Source organism: Talpa occidentalis, unplaced genomic scaffold (genome assembly GCF_014898055.3).
Source record: "Talpa occidentalis isolate TD23 unplaced genomic scaffold, MPIMG_talOcc4v2.1 talOcc4.7, whole genome shotgun sequence".
Taxonomy (NCBI): domain Eukaryota; kingdom Metazoa; phylum Chordata; class Mammalia; order Eulipotyphla; family Talpidae; genus Talpa; species Talpa occidentalis.
In genome coordinates, this window is record NW_023605083.1 from 75164858 (window position 1) to 75180995 (window position 16138).

At 38.0% G+C, this 16138-nt stretch overlaps 1 protein-coding gene across 6 annotated transcripts in view; it reads right to left on the minus strand.

Annotated features, from left to right (window-relative positions):
* Positions 1 to 16138, minus strand: part of FANCC (FA complementation group C) — a 280667-nt gene that overhangs the window by 210302 nt on the left and 54227 nt on the right. For all 6 annotated transcript variants that reach the window (XM_054689352.1, XM_054689348.1, XM_037494448.2 and 3 more), the window contains one exon: positions 2950 to 3055. The gene's annotated coding sequence lies outside the window, so the exon portion shown is untranslated. The remainder of the gene's footprint in view (positions 1 to 2949; positions 3056 to 16138) is intronic.

A 16138-nucleotide genomic window follows, 5' to 3' on the forward strand; every position in this document is an offset into this window, starting at 1 on the left:
ACTCCAAATAGTCAAAGCAATCTTGACAAAAAAAAGAAGTCACATTAACAGACATCAAACTACACTACATAAAATAAAAATATGTAATAAGAACATTATGGTGGTATCACACTGGAATAGAACTGAGAGTCCAGAAATAAGCCCACAATTACATGCACAGTTAGGTTATAAAAAAGAAGTCAAGTGTATACAGTGGAGAAAGGAAAATCTTTTCAAAAAATGGTGCTGGGAAAACTGGACAGGTACATGCAGAAAACTGTAAATAGATCACTCTCTCATACTGCACACAAAAATTAATTCAAAATAAACTTGGATGTAATACTAAAATCTATATAACACGTAGAAGAAAACAAAGGCAAAACACTCCATGACACTGGCTTCAGTGATGTCCTTGGGAAATCAATTCTAACAGTAAGGAAAACAAAAGCAAAAATGAATAAATGGGACTGTATAAAGTTAAAAAGTTTCTGTATAGTGAAAGAAACTATCATTAAAACAAACAAAAAAAAAATGGGCCTCCCTGATGGTGCATAGGTTAAAGTTTCAGCGCTATCAAGCTATCAGCAGCCCCTACAGCATGAGTTTGATCCCCAGTCAGAGAGCTAACCCACATGGTGCAGCAGACATCTTCTGTCTTGCCCGCTACTCAGCAGTATATTTCAGTAGATCTGCCTGTTCTGCTTCCCACTCTGTCTCTGGTGAATCTTCTTACTCCTTGCACCTCTGGACCTATACCCCAGTTATTGTATGCATAAATAAATAAAAATATATCTTTTAAAAAAATCTTACTGAATGGGAGAAAATATTTGCACATCATACATGTGATAAGGTCTTAATATCCACTTTTTTTTTTTTTTTTTGGTGGGACCTTCGCCGGTGGCCGGGGATTGAACTGGCGCTGCAGAGGCTGCTGGCAGCCTCACAACCCAGTGCTCAACCGCTGCGCCACCAAGGGAGGCCCAAATTCTTTTTTTTTTAAAGAATTACGTATTTATTTATTTATACAAGCACTGGGTACAGTCAGAAGTGTGGGAGGGTAAGAGCATTCACCAGAGCCAGAGCCGGGAGCAGAACAGGCAGACTAACGAAATACACAGCTGAGGGGAGCAGTGGGCGAGACAGGAGAGGTCTGCGCACCATGTGGGACCCTCACTGGTAGACAGGGATTGAACCGGCACTGCAGAGGCTGCAGGCAACGTCACAGCCCAGCACTCAACCGCTGCACACCAGGGGAGGCCCAATATATTCAAATTCTTAAAGAACACTTATGACTCAACAAAAAGGAAACCAGTAACTCAATCACAAAACAGACAGAAAAGACACTTCCTCAAAGAAGACACACAGATGACCAACACACACATGAAAAAATGTTCAACATCACTTATCAACAGGGAAATACACATCAAAGCTACAGTGAGATAACATCTCATTCCCATGAGAATGGCCATATCAAAAAAGCCAGAAACAATAAATGCTGGTGAAGGTGTGGAATAATAGGTACCCTTGTACACTGTGGGTTGGAATTAAACTAGTCAAGCCCCTATAGAAAACAGGATGAAGTTTCCTAAAAATAATGAAAAACAGATATACCATATGATCTAGCATTACACTTCTAGGTACCTACCCAATGAATAAAAAAATCACTAAATCAAAGGAAAATATATACTCCTATGTGCACTGCAGAACTAATTCCAATAGCTAAGTTATGGAAACAACCTGAATGTAGCAAATTAAGAAGATGTGGTATATATATACAATGGAATAATACTCAGCTATTAAAAAAATATGAGCTTTTGCCATTTGTGACAACATGAATTGAACTGGAGGTGATAGTATACTCAGTAAAATGAGTCAGAAGCTGAGAGACAAATAACAGGTAATTTCACTAAGGAGTGGAATAGAGGGAAAAATCAAAGTAACTAACAAAACTGAGCCAAATAAACCCTAGAAATATGATTGCAGTACTGAGTCTATTAACATGGGAGGTGGGATATAAGGGTGTGAATACAGGATGGTAGGGACCCCAATGGTCTAGGGTAAAGAAGAATGGATATTTGTATGGTGGGGTATAACATACATCTGAAGAGGTGGGAATCCATTTCCCTAAATTGTATTAAGTGTTGTAAAACAACATTAAAGAAATAAAAAAGTACTGCTACATATATATGATAGTTTATATGTTAGAGTCAAAAATGAACAGAAATGCAATGTATGTGTGATATATTCTCCAATACCAGTGTAAATGAGATATGTGACTGGGCTATAGAAATAAATATATATAGTAAAGTAACACCTATAGCAACATGTTGCTAGTTTTGTAAAAATAACAATTTATTGTTGGATTTCTAACACTAAAATATGCAATATGTGTAACAATAATACCACAAAAGGGTGCAGAAGTGCATAGAGATATATAGGACTAATGATTCTATTGGGTTGCCAGAAAAGTCATGATGCATTTTTGCTTGAAAAACAGGAAAAATATGTCATGACTTTTCCAACAACCCAATATATAGGCACATCTTGGAAATATTGTGGTTCAGTTATAAACCACAGCAATAAAACATTGCCATAAAGTACAATTTTTTTGCTTTTCTAGTACATATAAAAGATTATGTTTACGGGCCACCCCTGATGGCGTAGGCAGTTGAGCGCAGCACTGTGAAGCTGTCCGCGCTGGTTCGATGCCAGCCAGCCAGCGAGGGTCCCACATGGTGCGGCAAACCTCTCCTGTCATGCCTGCTGCTCCCCTCAGCAGTGTATTTTGTCAGTCTGCCTGTTCTGTTCCCCGCTCTGTCTGAATCCTCTCACCCTCCCACACATCTGGCCTGTACCCCGATTCTTGTATAAATAAATAAATAAAATCTTTAAAAAAAGGATTATGTTTACACTACAGTATAGTCTATTCAGTCTATAATAGCATTATGACTAAATAAACAATGTACATACCTTAATTTGAAAATAAGTTTATTGCTAAAAAAGTTCTACTGTCACCTGGGTCTTCAGCAAGTAATCATCTTTTTGGTGGTAGAAGGTCTTACAAAGAATGCAGTATCTGCAAAACAAAACAAAGCAAACTACAGTTAAAAAAAAAAAAAAAAAAAAAAAGTCTGGGCCTCCCCGGTGGCGCAGCGGTTGAGCGCTGGGTTGCGAAGCTGCCCGCAGCCTCTGCAGCGCCGGTTCAATCCCCGGCTGCTCCCCGGCCACCAGAGGAGGGTCCCACATGGCGCGCAGACCTCTCCTGCCGCCCGCTGCTCCCCTCAGCAGTGTACTTCGGTCCTTCTGCCTGTTCTGCTCCCCGCTCTGGCTCTGGTGAATTCTCTCACCTTCCCGTGCTTCTGACTGTACCCAGTGCTTGTATAAATAAATAAATAAATCTTAAAAAAAAAAAAAAAAAGAAAGAGAAAAAAAAAAAGTCTGTATGTCACTGCAATTAAATTAGCATAAACCTAAACCTGATTCTGATAAGTTAAAATGTATGTGGTAAGTCCAAGAGAAACACTAAAAAAAGTCTCAAAAGAGATCAGGAAAATATCATTAAAGAAAATAAAATGACACTTTAGAAAATATTAACTTAATGCAAAAGGACACAATAGAGAAGAAACAAAAACAAAAACAGACATATTGAAATCAAAGAGGTTAAACTGCAGACACATATTCATTTATATCAATATCACTGAATGAGTGGAATAAAAGAATCTAACCAAAGGTAGAAATTATCAGACTATATAAACAAAAATGGTCCAGCTACATGTAGCCTACAGGATATAAAATTTAAATTCAGATACACACAGACTGGAAGGGAAAGAATAGGAAACGATGTATCATGGTAACATGCAAGAACAAGAAAGTTGGCATGCAAATAATGATATTTGAGAAAACAGATTTAAAAATACAAAAAACATATAATTAGGGATGAAAAGATATTTGATAATAATGAAAAGATCAATCCATGAGGAAGATACACAATTATAAATGCATGCACATAACAGACTACCAAAATACATGAAGCAAAAAATGACAGAAATGATAAAGAAGATAAACACTTAAAATTAATAGCTGAAGACTTCAAAATCTGACTCTGAATAACAATAACCAGAAAGATAAAAAATGAAACATAAGACTTGAAAAACACTATAGAGGGGACTCTGGGAAAATGCAGACAGACAGGATACTTGAGTATTCACTCTCCTCAGCAATATGAGGATAAGTGCCCAGCGGGAGTGGCCACATGTAGAACAGAGCTGGGAAAGTGAGAATCAGTGTGCCAGCAAGGAGATCCAGAAATCACAGGAAAGGGAAAGAAAGACTGAGAAACTGTAAGTCAGGAATGGTTCCAGTTAACTGGAAGGACTTTCAGTCCTTCCCTCAATAGTCTCGCAGGCTCTCCCACCCGCTTAGGAAAGAGTATAATTCACTGTGCAAGCATAGCCTATTCCACAGTTCAACATGGTCACCCTGGTGATCAAAGATTGAGTTCAGCAGTGGAGAAAGCCACATGATCATCCTCAGCATGGTCTCTGCGCTCCCAGGAGTGTCTGTAATGACTCTGGAGAGCCCAGGAAGGTACTCACCTATACCTCTTCCCACCCATGCAACCTCAAGTCTGTACTTACAGAGAGGCTTCAGGAGGCCACAGTGAACTTGATTGGCTTGGTGGCTTGTTTTGGGTCATATACATTCCCACAAGAGGCTTCTAGACAAGGACCTTCCCAGAGACTGGGAACATACCCACCACTTTCCCTCCTAGATTGCTCACAAGCTCTGGACTGTGCACACAAATGGTGCACAAGCAAGTTGGCTAGCCCTAGGTTAGGGGAAAGAGCAGCTATATTGCCCTCATAAACTTTTCAGGGGGGTTTCTGGTCATCAGGCTTCAGAAGAGTGAGGACACAACTATTCTTCCCTCTTCCAAGAACATGTTTCTACAGGTAACCACAGGGAACAGGGCCTATGAACAAAGGGTTTCCTGGGTGCTGATAGCCAGGGTAGAGTGTCAGGAGTGTTAATAGCCTCTCCCCCAACATCCCGAGGCTTCCAATTTGCTACTGCTTGAGAGTGCCAAATTCTAAGGGAGAAGATCTGATACAGCAATATGGGCAGGTAAACACATACACAGAGCAACTGGAGACCCCAAAGGAACATTTCATCATAAGGAAGAAATAACTGCCAGAACCTAACCAGAAAGATATGGAAGGTTTTATCCTTCTAATAGAGTTCAAAATTTTTCATGAGAAAGAAATTTAAACAAATGAAAGAAAATGCAGCAAAAGTAAAAAAAAAATAATGACTTGAGAAATATAGTTACTGGACAGAAAATAGAAACATAAGATTTAAATAAGAAAATATAGGAGTTGCAGGATGGAAAAAGATCAATAGAGGACCTTAAAATTTCTACAGAAAGCTAAGGAAGCAGATTAGACCAAATGGAGGAATGAACTATTGAAATTGAAGGTCAAAATGCACAAAGGATTCAGGAGGATTAAAAAAAGAGAAACACAAAGAAAAAACAATGCAGAAACTTTCTGAGACATATCCAATTCCATTAGGAAAAACAACATAGGATAATAGGTATGCTAGAAGGGAAAGAGAAGAGAGAAGGGAACATAGAATTTATTTTTAAAATAATAGGGGAAAATTTCCCAAATCTGAGGAAGAAAATAAATATAAAATTTAGTAAAGATAAAAGAACACCTGGTTATTGTGGGTTTCCTAGACTTAAGCGGCCTGTTCAGCCACCATTGTGGTTACCTGCAGTTCTGCATTCCTATACAAAGATCAGAACTGTCCAGCCACAGACATATGAGCCAAACCTTACAAGGTACCTTTCATATTAATCAAGAGCAGAAAGCTTGATCACTCTGGGAAGGGTATGCATCAAGAGGTATGATCGGGAACATCCTGGGCAGCTGAGGATGGATGCATAAACTTACCCACGACTCATACATACATCATGAGGTATGACCAGGAACGCCCGGGGGACTGAGGACCTATGTATCACAAGGGACCCCAGAAGCTGATCAGTGGAATGCCTTGTTGATAAGATTAGGACCATGGCTGGGGGTCTGGGGTCTAGTTTTGATGACAACACTTGGTCATCAAGCTAATAACATGGTCAGCAGACTCCTGTCCCCCAAGCCCTAGATAACATTCCTGAGTTTCACCCATCCTTTTCTCTTTGTCCTCCTAATGCATGTAGCTGATGCTCTATGATTATTCTAGCAGTAAAAACGGCCAGGATCTTGCTCTCAGCAGCATCCTGCCTTGTGCAGCCTGTTCCACGACTCCCGTGTCTTTTTCAGTGTGGTGTTGCCCGACACAATAGGTTATCAAAATGCAATGAGATCTACATAGACACACATAGTCATGAAACTACAAAGAAATCGGGCCTCCCTGGAGGCCTAGGGGTTAAGTTTCAGTTAACTCACATACGTTGCAACAGACCTCTCCTGTCTAGCCCGCTGCTCCCCTTAGCAGTGTGTTTCAGTAAAATCTGCCTGTTCTGCTCCCCACTTTGTCTCTGATGAATCCTCTCACTTCCCCCCACCTACCCTTGTACCTCTGGCCTACACTCCTGTTCTTCTATGCATAAACAAATAAATAAATAAATATTTGTTTATAAAAAGAAAGAAACTATAACGAATTCAAGACAAAGAATACTGAAGGTGGCTATAAAGGAAAACCATAAGACTGACATAAGACTGCTGGGAGAAAACCCTATGGGAAAGGAGAGAATGTAACAATGTTCAAAATACTCAGTAAGAAAAATTGCCTAGCCAAGAATACTATATCCTGCAAGACATTTCATCAGATACAAGGAAGAAATAAAGGCCTTCTCAGACAAACAGAAACTGAGGGCTCTTGCCAACACCATATGACAAAGTCTTAAAGGGGATCTCCCGCCTGTATAAAGGGAGGAAATATCACAACAAAATGAACAAGGAACTAGGTGGAACCAGAAAACTAGAAACAAAATGGCAATAACAAACCATCATATATCAATAATAACTATTAAATATAAACAGGCTGAATTCATCAATCAAAGGGAATAGAGTGGTCAACTGGATCAAAACACAAAACCCATATTTCTGTTGTCTCCAGGATATTTACTTTATTATTATTATTTTAAAGATTTATTTAGGGCCTCCCCGGTGGTGCAGCGGTTGAGCGCTGGGCTGCGAAGCTGCCCGCAGCCTCTGCAGCACCGGTTCGATCCCCGGCTGTTCCCGGCCACCAGAGGAGGGTCCCACATGGTGCGCAGACCTCTCCTGCCGCCCGCTGCTCCCCTCAGCAGTGTATTTCATCAGTCTGCCTGTTCTGCTCCCCACCTTGGCTCCAGTGAATTCTCTCACCCTGCCGCACTTCTGACTGTACCCAGTGCTTGTATAAATAAATAAATAAATCTTAAAAAAAAAAAAAAAAAAACTCCTGGTCACTTTAAAAAAAAAATAAAGTTTTATTTGTACAAGCACTGGGTACAGTCAGAAGCGCGGGAGGGTGAGAGAATTCACCAGAGCCAGAGCGGGGAACAGAAGAGGTAGATTGACAAAACACACTGCTCAGGGGAGCAGCAGATGTGGCAGGAGAGGTCTGTCGCGCCATATGGGACCCTTGCCATGTGGGACCCTCGCCAGCGGCCGGGGATCGAACCGGTGCTGCAGAGGCTGCGGGCAGCTTTGCAGCCCAGTGCTCAACCACTGCGTGACCAGGGGAGACCTTGAATATACAATCTTAAGTGCACAAGAACATTCTCCAGGATAGACCACAAGCTGGGTTACAAAACAATAACCCAAAATTCATGAAGACTGAAATCATATCAAGTATCTTCTCTGATCACAATGGTATCAGCTGGAAATCGACCACAAAAATAAAACGGAAATACCTCTAATATATGAACAACACACTTCTCAATGCCCACTGGATAAACAAGGTGAACAAAGAATAAATTAAAATATACCTGGAGATGAATGAAAACAAAGACACAATGTATCAAAACATATGGGATGCAGCAAGAGCTATACTAAAAGGAAAGTATATAGCAATCTGAGCTCACATCAAGAAAGAGCTCAAATAAGCAATCTTACCTCCCACCTCAATATATTAGAAAAAAGGGTAAATGAAACCAAAGCCAGCAGAAAGAAAGAAATAAAAATTACAGCAAAAATAAAAGAAACAAAAATCAAAAAGACTGTCTAAAAGATCGATAAGACCAAAAGCTGGTTCTTTGAAAAAAATCAACAAACTAGGCTAATCTTTAATTGACTCCCTGAAAAGTGAGAAAATTTTAATAAATATAATCAGAAATAAAAGAGAAGAATTTACAACAGACATTTCAGAAATACAGAAGATCATAAGACATTACTATGAAGACCTATATGGCAACAATTTGAATAACCAAGATGAAATGGAGAAATCTTTACTAAGTCTACAACCCTCCAAGATTGACCCAGGAAGAAACAGAAAAACTGAACAAAAATCACAAGCAAGGAGACTCAAATAGTATTCAAAAGTCTCCCAAAATACAAAAGTGCAGACCCAGATGGTTTCAATAGTGAATATTACCAAACCTACAAAGATGAACTAATACTTATTCAAACTCTTCCAAAATAGAAAAAGAGGAAAAGCTTCCAAGTACATTTTATGCAGCCAACACCACTCTAATACCAAAACCTCAAAAGACATCACAAATAAAAAGAGAATTACAGACCAATTTTTCTGATTAACATAGATGCAAAATTCCTCATCAAAATTTAGCAAACTGAATCCAACAATGCATAAAAGAGTATATATCATAACCAAATGGGATTTATTTCAGGGAAACAAGGATGTTTGGACATTCAAAATTCAACCAATGCCACCATATCATGATTTTAAAAAATTCATTAACATAGGAATAAAAGGAAGTTCCCCATTCTGATAAAAGGACATCTACCAACAAACAAACAAAAAACCATAGTTAACATCCTACTTAATGATAAAAGACAGGATGCTTTCCCACTAAGATCAAGGGCAAGATAAGGATGTTCACACTCCCTCACCAGTTCTATTCAACAGTGTACTAGAGGTTATACCTAGAGCAGATATGTAAGAAAAATAAAAAGTATCCAGACAACAAAGGAAGAAATCTCTTGTTTTGTATATAACATGATCGCAAATACAGAAACTCTTAAGGAATCCACCAAATAATTTAGCAAGATCACAGGATATAAGATTCATGTACAAAAGTCAATGAACAATCCAAAATAAGGGACCAGGAAAAAGACTAATTATAATAAAGTAAAAATCAAAATCAACAAGCAACTATAAACCAGAGACACACTACAGGGGAGGGGGGAAGGAGAAAGGAGGATCAAAACAAGGGGGGTGGGAATTGCATGTGGACTATAACTAAGATGAAAATGCATACATTATGTAAAAATGAAAAATGATGTAAAAATTATATAGAATAAAAAAAAATTCTACCTACCATAGTAATCTTGCACTACTAGAAGAGCGTTGACTCACACTCCATGATTTTAAAACTTACTACAAAGAAACAGTAATCAAGGCAATATGGAAGAGCACATGGGCAGACATAAAGATCAATGGAATGCAGGGTCCAGAAATAAACATACACATCTATGACCAACTGATTTCTTTGCAATTTAATTTGAGGCATATTGCTTTTTCTCATTTTCTTTTTCTTTTATTGAGGTGACACTAGTCTATAAAAAGGCACAGGTTTCTAGTGCAGTTTCTCACTTCAGCAACTGTATATATCACATTATGCCCACCACCAAATGTCTTGTCACCATTCACCACCAAACAACCAATCAAAAATATTTTTGACAAGGATGCCAAGACTATCCAATGACAGGATGAATAGTCTTCTCAACAAATGGTTCTGGGACAGATGGACAGCCACATGCAAAAGAACCTTTAGTTCACACCATATACAAAACTAACTTAAAAGAATCAAAGACATAAATGTAAAGCTAAAATGGCAAGTGAGTTCAGAATAGAACATAGAGGTTATTCTTTTTTTTTTTTACTACCTTCGATTTGGCAAAGGTTTCTTAAAGATGACACCAAAAGCTGAAGCAATAAAACATAAAATAAATCCTTGAACTTCATAAAAATTAAAATATTTGTGCTTTGAAGGGCATCACCAAAAACAAATGAAAAGACAACCTACAGAATGGGAGAAAACATTTGCAAATCTGATAAGGGTCATATACTTAAAGAACAGTTCATTAGTAAAAACCAGTTCATTAATAAAAAGATAAGTAATCTAATTAAAAAATGTACCAAGGATTTCAATAAACATTTCCCTAAGAAACACACACAAAAGGTCAATAAGCACACAAAAAGATGCTAGATATCAGCAGTCATCCATGAAAATGCAAACACCAAACATTCAGCAGTCACAGTTAGAATCAAAAAGTCAAATAATAATGTCCTGGCAAAGAAGTGAAGAAATCAGAAGCATCATATACTGCGAACAAAAATATTAAATGCTGCAACCATTTTGGAAAACAAACTGGCCATCCCTCATTAAGTTAAACATTAAAAACTACCACACAACCCAAAAACTTCATTCCTAGGTATATACCCAACAGAATGGCAAACACATATTCACATAAAACATGTACACAAATTTTATAGTATTATTTATGATAGTCAAAAAGTAGAAACAACCCAAGTGCCCATCAACTGATAAATGGATAAATGAAATGTGGTATATCTACACAATGGTATATTATTCAGCAGAAGGGACTGAGATGAATCCTGGCTAGGTGAATTCTGGCCAGTCATAAAAGAATACAAAGGATATTTTTAATTGATATCATATGTTCAGAATAGACAAATCTCTAAAAACAGAAATTAGATTGATGGTTGCTTAAGGTGGTTGGGATAAGGACACAGGGAGCAACTACTAATGGACATGGGATTTCTTTCTGGGAGTAATGATGAGATTCTAAAGTTACATTGTAGTGACGGCTGTCCAACTCCATAAATGCACTAAACTGCACTGAAGTGTATATTTTAAATGGAGGAAATTAAAGTATGTAAATTATACCTCCATAAAATCATTTAAAAAAATAACATGAAGAAGATTATGTAGGATACCAGTTTAAGAAACAATGCCCTAGAGAATTGATTTCTCTCTCATGGGTTTATAGTGGAATTACAGGGGGAAAAAAGGAGACATTTTTAATGATTCTCCTAAAGAATGAACCATTTTCTGGGTATCCCTGGTGACCTAGAGGTTGTGTCACAGCGCTATCACTGCTATACCCTGAGTGCCATCCCTGCTAGGGAGCTAACCCACATATGGCACAGCAGACCTCTCCTGTCTTGACTGCTGCTCCCTTTAGCAGTGTATTACAGTAAATGTGCCTGTTCTGCCCCCCACTCTGTCTTTGGTGAATCCTCTCACACCTATGGCCTACACCCCAGTTCTACTCAAAAAAAAAAAAAGATTGAACCCATTTTCTGGTTGAATTGGTATTAGAATCACAGAATTTTAGACAATTTCTAAAGCTATCCTAAGCTGTCCTAGCATATTTCTGTGAAAAGAAAAATTAAGTATTCTATTATCAACCCCAAACAGGGATGAAAACAGTAACTTACTTCATTCCCTTAGCTAAAAACCTGGGTTCACCCTAGAACAAGTTGAATCATTACATTTGGACTAAAACAAGTGAAAACCAAGAACTAATCCCGCCCCACACACTTTTTTTAAAGTCCAAAATCAGTTGGCAAAACCTATAACCCTGAGTTGGACTAAAATTCAATTATTTTACAAATCATGTTTTTATTGTATTGACTTTTTAAAAACACCTTCAACTTTTCCCATGAAAAGTTAAGGCAGTTAATATTTACCCATCTAATTAAACAATAAAAGGTGAGTGATGGAAAAAAACAGGAGAGAGAAAGATATCTTAATCTCCAGGACCTTTGAATATATAACCTTGCATGGCAAAAGAGACTTCCTACTTGTGATGAAGTTAAAGAGGTGGTCCCAATATAGTTACAGGCTTCTTATATGGCGAAGAAGGGGTCAGAGGAATAGGAAAAAAAGATGTGACTTTTAAAGAAGAGGTAAGAATGATGTAGGGTTAAGAGCCTAGGAATGTTAGAACCCTCTAGAAGCTAGTAAAGGCAGCAAAAGATTCTCCTCAGAGCCTCCAGAAGGAACCAGTCCTGCCAAAACCTTAACTTTTACATAGTGAAACTGATTTCAAACCTCTACTCTGAAAAAAAAAAAAAAAAGGTAAGAAATTGTGTTGTTTTGTACATGTTTGTGTAATCTATTAAGGAAGCAATGGGGAACTAATACAGGTTAGGATACCAAATGCATTCTGATGACAGCAGTTGGCACCACTTAGCTCTGATAATTTTAAAAACTGCTAAAGAAACCATAAGTAAATTAAACCAAAAACTTAATATAAATCACTGTAAAGAAGAAACACAATTATTCCAGGTATTCTTTGCAAGGATAAATCACTCTCTTTGGCTCTTCAAAAAAAAAAAAAAAAAAGAAAGAAAGAAAGGATGGTTTACCCACTCAGGTAATGGAAAAATCAAATTTTCAATTTTAAAATATTCTAATAACAAGGGGTTTATTTCGAGAATGCTTTATATTATTTATTCAGTAGGTATCTATCACTCATTCTCACATTATTTCTCTTTGGCACCAAGCCTTTTCATTTATTTCACTTTCTTAGGCTTTAGTGTATACAACTGGCCTTCAAATTGAGGTACACTTATCAATGAGGATATACAGATTTTCTAAGGAGTACACAAGCACAATTCATTTTAACATCAAATTGTAGGTCTTTGTCTTAGTTTTGGCCATTACAGCAAAATATCACAAACTGGAAGGCTTATAAATGATGGGAATTCATGTCTTAGAGATCTGAAGGCGGGAAGTCCAACATCAAGCTGTCACAAATTCAGTGTCTGGTGAGGACCTGATCATTTTTCTGTGTCCTCATAAGCTGGAAGGGGCTATAGAGCTTTCCTTGACATGTTTCAAAGGAGCACTAATGAAATTCATGAGGGCCCCATTCCCATAACCTAATCATCTCCTAAAGGCCTCTACCTTTGGGATTACTATACACTGCAGATTAGGTTTCAATATAATTTGGGGGAGAAACAAATATTCCAAAGCATCAATCATTTTCATTCCTAAAACTTCCAATAACTGTCGTTCTTCACCTACTTTGCAGAAGAAAGATGTAAGTTGTGATGTAAAAGAACAAATAAAAACATTGGTCTTTGTCCATGATCCTGATTCACAGTGCCAAAATCCTTGTAATTTCCTAAATGATAAGAAAAATAGGAGGCTCTTTTGCTCTATTTGGTCTCTAGCCCTAGTTATTGAAATCACTTCACAGCAATAGAAGTGAAAAGGGTATCTTCTTATGCATAACAAGTCCCCTTAACCTCAACAGAGTTGACCACTGTTAATGCAGTAACTTTCCGGAAGACCCTAAGAATGAAGGCTGGTTCCCAGGGGAACCAACCACGATTAATGGCTTGGAATTTTCAGTTTCATACTCCCACCAGCACAAGGAGGGGAAAAGGGGCTGGAGAGTGAATCAGTCATCAATAACTAATGATTTAATCAACCATTCCTGCCTAATGAAGCTTCAAAAAAAAAAAAAAAATCCCTTGAAGTAAGGGACTGGAAAGCTTCAGAGTTGGTCAACAAGAATGAATCCATATGCTAAGAGGGTGGTACACCCCAAACTCCATATGACAGAAATTCTGGTGCTCAGAATCCTTTTGGACACACGTCAAGTATCTCTTCATCTGTCATTCATATCCATTAATATTCTCTGTAATAAACTGGTAACCTAGTAAGTAAACAATTTTTCCGAGTTCTATGAGCCACTTCAGCAAATGAATAAAACCAAAAGAGGGACCTCTGAGAAACTCTGATTCATAGCTAGTACCACAGAAACTTCAGTACAACCTGGACCTGTGAAAAGAGAGAGAGTCTTTGTGGAACTGAGCCCTTAACCTGTGTGATCTGATGCTATCTTCAGGTAATGTCAGATTAAATGAAATGGCAGGACCCTAGTGGGTTTCTGAGAAGTGCTTTGTGTGGGAACCCCTACACATTTGATGATCAGAAATGCCAGAAGTGACATGTTCTGTGAGTAGAGTGGTGAGCAGAAGAGACACAGGAGCTATGTTTTTCCCTTTATGCAATTCATTTCCTGACTCTTATTCTGTCTGGCTCCTACTCTGGCACACAACAATCCTAAGGTTGTGAAAACCCAGTTTGTAAAAATAATATAAAATGGAGGGTATCAATCAAAAGATGAGCACTAATACATTTTTCTCAAGGCACCCACCAAAAAATATCACCACCACCCCATTCATTGCCTTAAAAGTCACAGTTGACACATTTTACTTTTATGTTTAATAGATATATTTTTAAAATTTATAAAATGATTATATTATTCTAATAAATTGTGTACTAAGAATAAGGAAAAAGAACTCAATTGAGAAAAAATTTAATGCACAACCTTAAATTATATGCATTTCTATTACAGAATCTTTTGAAGTGCTATTACCTATACTCTTGAATCATTGTATTCTATTCAGTATGAAGCTCTTTGCCCATCTTTTGAACTACCTGTCCTGAATGGCCACATCTGCCCTACACTCACCTCATTTCCAAATGAAGCTGCTCCCTTCCCTGCTTTCCAGAGACCGGTAGGACCTGTCTCATCCCATCTATGCTCTGCTCCTATTCCTTCCACCTCAATTTAAGATTTTCTCCATTTGTTGCACTCCCTATCCATCACCTCCTCCTCTTGGCCTATTAAAAAAATCTTTTATCTGCATCTCAAAAATGAAGAAAAGTAAAATTCTTTTCTTTGATCATCACATTTTAATTCCTTCTTTTCCTTCACGATCAAGCTTCTTGACATAATAGCCTAGATTCACACCTGCTGTTGCCATTTTCTCAGTAATTGCTCCCCAATTTGTAGAAGCTATTTCTGTTCCCACCATCAAATTAAAATTTTCTGAGTAAAGATGAAGCCTCAAAGCTGACACTCTGTCCATGCAGTAGTTTCAAATGTGTAAAATACCCATTTTTAACTCCCCGAACCCCCTCATACACACACCACAGAAGCCTAACATGTTAAAAACATAGGCTGACATCCCACCAGACTGGTAGACTGGCCTTCATTACCAAGGGAAAATCTGTAACTTTAAGTTCAAAGAGATAATGGGAGAGGCTTTGGCAAAAGATGAGCAGGGATAGATTTATTTCTCTGGGTCCCCCTACTCTTCATGTGACACTAATGATCCTAATTCTGTAGTCTCTTCTGGGCCCACCTGTCAGACCACACACTATTACTAATAACCAGAATTCAGGGCAGTAGCTGACTTCATCACAAACATTGCCTTAGAGAACAAATGGAGGTGCAACTGTGCACATCTGAACTCATCAGTTAATACCTGACGAAAGGCTACTTTAAATGACAGCCTTTCAAAAATCTATACAATCAACCAGTTTCTAAACCTGGGCTAGATTCATCAGTTTAAATCTCCAATTCATGCACTCAGTAGTTAAGATGAGAGACAGTGAGGAGGCCTGGTATGAAAAGCCAGGTAATATTAAATGCCCAAAGACAGGACACCAGGTTTTCATTTATTCACTTCCACTCAAATGTGAAAAGAAGATGAAGGTAAGATCAAACCGGTGCTCAACAATGAAAATCATTTCCACTGTGTACCATCATCATTATTAGTTGTGCACTAGTAATAAACAGGCCAGCAAGTCTCCATCTTAGGAAGAAGACTTGGCAGAAAACAGACTATTTTGGGGGAAAGACAGAGAGATAAAGGAGAAATCCACTGATGATAGTCAAAGAATGAGACAAATCTCAAAAGTAACCCTGTAGGCCAGGTTTGTATTTTTTCCTTTTAAATGCAAATGTCCTGGAGAAGACTTACCATGATGTTTAAAAGACACGAATATAAGTATCTTAGCGGGAACTGGTTAGGAACCACACCCCACCTAGTAACTAGGAAAGGCAAAAGAGAGCGAGGATCAGTGAGAGGTAAAATGAGAAGATGCCAAAGACAAACACTGCCTACAGCAAGCCTGGATGATTCCAAAATATTTAGT